Below are 6,171 nucleotides of genomic sequence, written 5' to 3'. Positions count from 1 at the left end.
ATCATACTCAAAATTAATACGTTCAAGAACAGCCTTCGAAACATCATCAGAACGATCTTTAGCTAATTTCAACAGGGATTCTTTGAATTTTAGTGTAGTCACGTTACGAATTATTTTTCGAAGATGCTGTGCTTTCTTTATCTCAGATTCTTCATTGGCTTCATTCCCACAAAATAAACAGTATTTTTTGAAACAAAAATGTGATTTACTTACTCACGTTCTAGTATGAGGTGGACTTACTTTTGAAGTACTAGCCTGTTCCTCCTGACGTTGTCTTTTCACTGTCGCGATTGAAGTTTTCCGAATGTATGATTTTCTGCAATTCACGTGTATTGTAACGGATTTTTGAGTTCTTAAATACTCAATAAACTCATCACCTCTCTCGACACCAGCCTCGATTAAATTTGGCATTCCACGATCAACCACAACTGTTTTAGTTTCACTAAAAAGTTTATTGCAAATAAAGCAAAACTGAGACATTTTTAAAACTATAAAATTATACAAATAACGGTAACGGTACTAAATGGTAGACGCTTGTAATAAGTACTTATATTCACTTGAACTGAACCTTTAGCACTAAAAGAAACAGATAATATTATGAACCAGATCTACGGACAATACTGTAGCCATTGCCTATAATAGACAATCTGTTCTTTTTTAAACAATGGTATAGCCAAATGCTTTTCAAGGCCACGTGGATAGAGGAAATTCAGTTTGGGACTGATTACCTTTTGAAGAAATATTTTCAGAATAGTATAATATTCTATATAAAAGAGACACAAATAGGCATTTATACTTGTCTTAAGGGCCACATATATACGTGGCTTATATGTGCATATAATGTATAAAGTAACTTTTAAAATCGCTATATCTCAGGAATGGCAACACTTAGGAGAAAAATTGTAAGGACAATTTTTGTAGAGAATGTTAAGATCTACAACTTTGTTTTGAGATTTTTTTTTGATAAAACTTACCGTTTTCGAAAAAAATCCAAAAAATCTCAAATTTTGACCTTTGACCCCGAATAACTTTTGACGCACACATGGAATCGATGGGGACTTTTTAAACTTTATTTGTTATGGTATACCCTAGCTCTCCACCAAAATTTGGCTCTCCGGCAATTTTTGTTATTTGCCAAGCATTTTGATGTCTAAGTTGACCGGATTATATGTGGTGATTTTGGCTTCAATTAACCGCCTGTCAGTCGCCCGGCCTCTTCGATATCCGTAAGTGAATGGCCAGCATTAGAATCGCGATATCTCAGGAATGGCAACTCTTAGGAAAAAAATAGTAAGGACTATTTTTGTAGAGAATTTTAAGATCTACAACTTTGGTTTAAGGTTCTTTTTTGATAAAACTTACCGTTTTCGAAAAAAATCCAAAAAATCTAAAATTTTGACCTTTGACCCCGAATAACTTTTGTTGCACACATGGGATCGATGGGGACTTTTAAAACTTTATTTGTTATGGTATACCCTAGCTCTCCACCACAATTTGGCTCTCCGGCAATTTTTGTTATTTCAAATGTCTATATAGACCGGGTTAGTAGATACATTTTACTCCCAAAATCATAATATAAAAGCACACAGGACTGGTCATAAAAGCCAAGAATACGTGGGTGTGTTAGTATTCTTTGATAAAAGTATTGGTAAATCGGTAGCTGTGGCATCACTATTCACTGACAGTAGATCTCCTGCTAAAACAGATCTGTTACACTAACGTCCATAACATTCACATTTTTGTTTTGATTATTTTAAAAGCCCAACTTTCGTTGGGCACAAAAAATTGGTTATAGACTCATTTGAGTTGTTCCCCTCCACGGAAATCTTTAGTAAAAGGCGAAAGATTTATTCGCTCTGAAGGGAAACCAGAGTGACGATTAAAAAGTCGAAAAAGATCTACTAGACTATTCTTACAATACCATATACATTTAAAAATTATCGCCATCTCTTGGAGTAGTACGTAAATAATTAATGAACTGAATAAAGGATAAATATAGTTTTCTATAGTTTAAAAAGTTGAGTACAATTCGGTTATACAATCAACGGTATGTACACAATTTAAATCCACATTGAGTAAAATTAAAAATATATGTTACAACATAATTATAATGACTATTGTAGTTAATTTTATTACATTAAGGCAATATCTTGTGTTATTTACTAAAACTTCAGCAGTTCTCTACTAGAAAGGTTTGGAATTTTTTGGCCCGATGGCGCCACGAAAAGATATATAATAATATGTCGTATGAAGTGTTAAAATCATCTCTCTTCCATCATATCACTGGTTAAAATTGATATAATATTTAAATTCTGATTTATTACACATGTGGCAAAAATTAACACTCGATACATAAATGTCCAGTATTAATTTAGTTTAGTAGTTTTTACACTCTTTAGGTAGAGAAATGTGAAGGTAATTTTTACACCAACCAACCAACCCAATACTGATGTCATCTCTGAAGATTTCAAATATATTATAATTTGAGGCTTTCAGAACCATGTGGATCAAGTCCATAGTCCATATAATACATAAATCAGAGATATTTCGAGTTAAAGTTAGCAAGTTCTGCACCATTGATTATAAACACACACTGGGTGTTTATTATCAATGTCTGCACTATTACATATTAACGTTGATTGAACTTGAACTCCAATACCTCAATCAACGATATTAATAGATCTCTACTGTTACAATAAACGCCATCTGTTTATTATTGTGGTAACTTTGGATGTGGACTGTTATAATATTTACCGAAAAGATTTCTATTTTTAGAACATAGATACACCGCTAATTTAATTTTCGTAAAAAGTGGACTTGATCCACTATGGTTCTGAACGGGTCGCCTCATTTGTTGTAATATGATTTGAATAAATTAAAATAAAATAAATAAAAAAATTTGAATGCAATAATAATTGTAATTGACTAGTTTTGATGGGAAATAAGCCACAATTTTACTAAAAAATGATTTTATTAACATTTTGACGTCCAAATCGGATGCCGTTGTCAAAATATAAAATAAAATATTAATGAATTAAACAAAAATGTTGTTGCTTAGTAAAAAATTCTTCTAATAATTTATTTAATCTGACCCATTTATATCGGCAATTCAGACATATATTATACATTTCAAAGTAGAAGACTAAAATGATATTGCCAATATTTGAGTTACGTTCCTGGGACGACTTTACTGAAAGATAGTAGGATGTGGTTACCCATACCACAGAATAACTAACCATACAGAAGCAAAACTCAGGCACAAAACGGTAACATAAATTTCATGCTCATGCGTCACGTAACTGGTGCAACCTCACTTCTGCGACTGACAGTGACGCAGTTGCTTATAGGTGTTTATAGTTAAATTTTATATTTACATAATATGTTTTATTTTATGTTTTATTTACTTCTATAGTTAAATTTTATAATTCATATTTATTTAGTAACTATTTGTCAAAAATATTACATCGTTTGGAATGGTCTATTCTTTAGAACATCAAGTTCTATTCTGTAACTGGTGCACAAGATCAAATATTTCGGTCCCAACAAAATCAATGGAAACGACAGTCTGATTCGCTTCTGGTGCCCATACTAAAAGAGGAAGTCAATAGAAAGAAAATACCACGATTAGTAAGTCAATATCATATCGAGCTAGTACAGATTTTATATTTTGGTATTATTTATCTACAATATTATTATTTGGTATTATCTTATTAATATTATTTATAATTTAAAATAACATATTATATGTACATATTAAGGTCAGAATTTGGTATTAGTTTTGAGAGTAAACACAAGTAAGACCTAATGTTCTAACTAAACTAAAAAAACTAAACTAAGATGTCGGGATAGTATCACGAGGTTCTTTCCTTGTTTTCCCCCGTGATTTACTATGGAATCTCTAACGCGAGAATTTTACTGTCACCGTTGTAATATGTGGTTGTCTTTTTAAAGACAGATCACATGTTATGATTTTTTTGTGGCGGATATTCTTGAGTTGGGGTTGATTTCATGTAATCGAATGAACTATATCTTTTAGTAAAGTCGTCCCAGGAACGCAACTCATAAATATTGGCAATATCATTTTAAAGTCTTCTACTTTAAAATGTATAATACATATATGTCTGAATTGCCGATATAAATGAGTCAGATTAAATAAATTATTAGAAGAATTGTTTACTAAGCAACAACATTTTTGTTTAATTCATTAATATTTTTTGTATTTTGACAACGGCATCCGATTTGGACGTCGAAACGTTAATAAAATCATTGTTTAGTAAAATTGTGGCTTATTTCCCATCAAAACTAGTTAATTATAAAAATGCCACAAGAAAGTAGTAGACGGAGAGGCAGCGCTGAAAAATCTATTTGAATTTACTAAAGCTAGATTTTTCACAGTTGATTACTGTGAGTGTGTAGAGAAACATACTGCGGTCGGTCAAGCGAAACGTAGAACAGGGGTTACTGAGAGGGTATCAAAGTTGCTTTCCTACGAAGGTAATTATTTCCATTTACTAAGGCTGAAAATCAGTACACACATTCTAAATTAAATATAAATAAAAGTTATTATAGTCGGTCAGCTGTATGAACGGACAGAGCCGGTCGGTCGGCCCCAATAGTCGATTGAGGAAATGAAGCATTTTGGCTCGCAATTTTTTCGTCCAGCATGGATTTACTTGAAATTTTCACAAAAGGTAGGAAATAGTCCAAGGATCATTTTCTATATCATGCCGCTATCATACGCTAAAACCTTGGGGGTGGTTGCCACCCCATCTCGGGGGTGGGAATTTTTTATTACATTTTAACCATGTAATTCGATGGAAAAGGTGATTCTAAGAAAAAAAGGTTTTTTACATTTTCTTCGTAAAACTAATATTTTTCGAGTTATTCGCGCTTAAAAATAACAGTTTTTCGACGAAAAAATCGACTTTTTTAGAGGTTTTTTTTGAGAATATCTCGAAAAATATGCATTTAATTCAAAAAAAAACTGTAGATATCAAAATTGTATCTTTTAGTAACACAAACCAAATTCTTTTACAATAATATCTAAACTGCGCGTCATAGAAAACGGGCACCCTAAAAAATAGGTAATTTTTGAAGTCGCGTATCTCCTAAACTTGTTGTCCGATTTAAGTGATTTTTTGAATATGTTATACTTGTTCTTTGTCAATATATCTGTAATAATATTTTTGCTAAAAAGGTAAATTTTCATTGTATACCGGGTGTACGAATCAAACTGTGTTTTTTTTCTCAAAGTTCGCAACACCCTGTGGAATATTCTAGCATTTATAAAATACTGAAATTAAAACTCAACTATAGCCTCAGGTTTTCTTAACATTCCGTTTTTTGATTCATTCGCTTATGTTGGATAGTACAAAAGTTAGGTACTTTAACAACTATCCATGTTCTTTTTCAGTACATGGTGTTTCTAAACAAGTGCGGCAAACTTTAAGGGGTAGTTCTGCATTAAAAAATAATGACAGTTTGCTTTATAATCGTATGTCCTCAAATGCTTCGTTTCCGAGATACGGGATGTTGATTTTTTTCTTACAAACTGACGATTTATTTATTGCTTTAAAACCGGTTGAGATATGCAAATGAAATTTGGTGGGTTTTAAGACGTAGTTATTGCACATTTTTTGACATACAATCAAGAATTTTATATTCACCATTGGCGTGCATACGGGTAATATGATTGGTCATATTACCCGTATGCACGCCAATAGTGAATATAAAATTCTTAGTTGCAAGTCAAAAAATTCGCAATAACTATCTCTTAAAACCTAGCAAATTTCATTTGCATATCGAAACCGGTTTTAGGGCAATAAAATAAATCATCAGTTTCTATAAAAAATTCAACATCCCGTATCTCGTAAACGAAGCATTTGCGGACATAAGTTTATAAAACAAACGGTCATTATTTTTTCATGTAGAATTGCCCCTTAAAGTTTGTCGCACTTATTTACAAATAACCTATACTGATGAATAGGGAGCGAATTTATATGCGATCAATTTTGATGAAATATGCGCATATATATGCAGTAAAAAATTACGAAATATGCGCAAGATATGCATAAAAATTCAAAAAATTCGCATTTCGAGAAACCACAAATTTTCTGTTCTATTCTATTCTAGCGGGTTCTGTTATAGGGGGGGGGCGGCAATCTTATTTAT

General features: G+C 32.0%; 1 non-coding gene across 1 annotated transcript; it reads right to left on the bottom strand.

The window, feature by feature from the left end:
* Positions 1-1,758: 1,758 nt before the first annotated feature.
* On the bottom strand, positions 1,759-1,876 carry LOC126890822 (U5 spliceosomal RNA). Its single transcript, XR_007700475.1, has one exon. It is a non-coding gene; the product is annotated as a U5 spliceosomal RNA (small nuclear RNA).
* Between the last annotated feature and the right edge of the window lie 4,295 nt (positions 1,877-6,171).

The sequence above is a fragment of the Diabrotica virgifera genome, chromosome 8 (assembly GCF_917563875.1).
Source record: "Diabrotica virgifera virgifera chromosome 8, PGI_DIABVI_V3a".
Taxonomy (NCBI): domain Eukaryota; kingdom Metazoa; phylum Arthropoda; class Insecta; order Coleoptera; family Chrysomelidae; genus Diabrotica; species Diabrotica virgifera.
The sequence above is the reverse complement of the archived record's forward strand: the minus strand, read 5'-3'. Positions and strand labels throughout refer to the sequence as shown.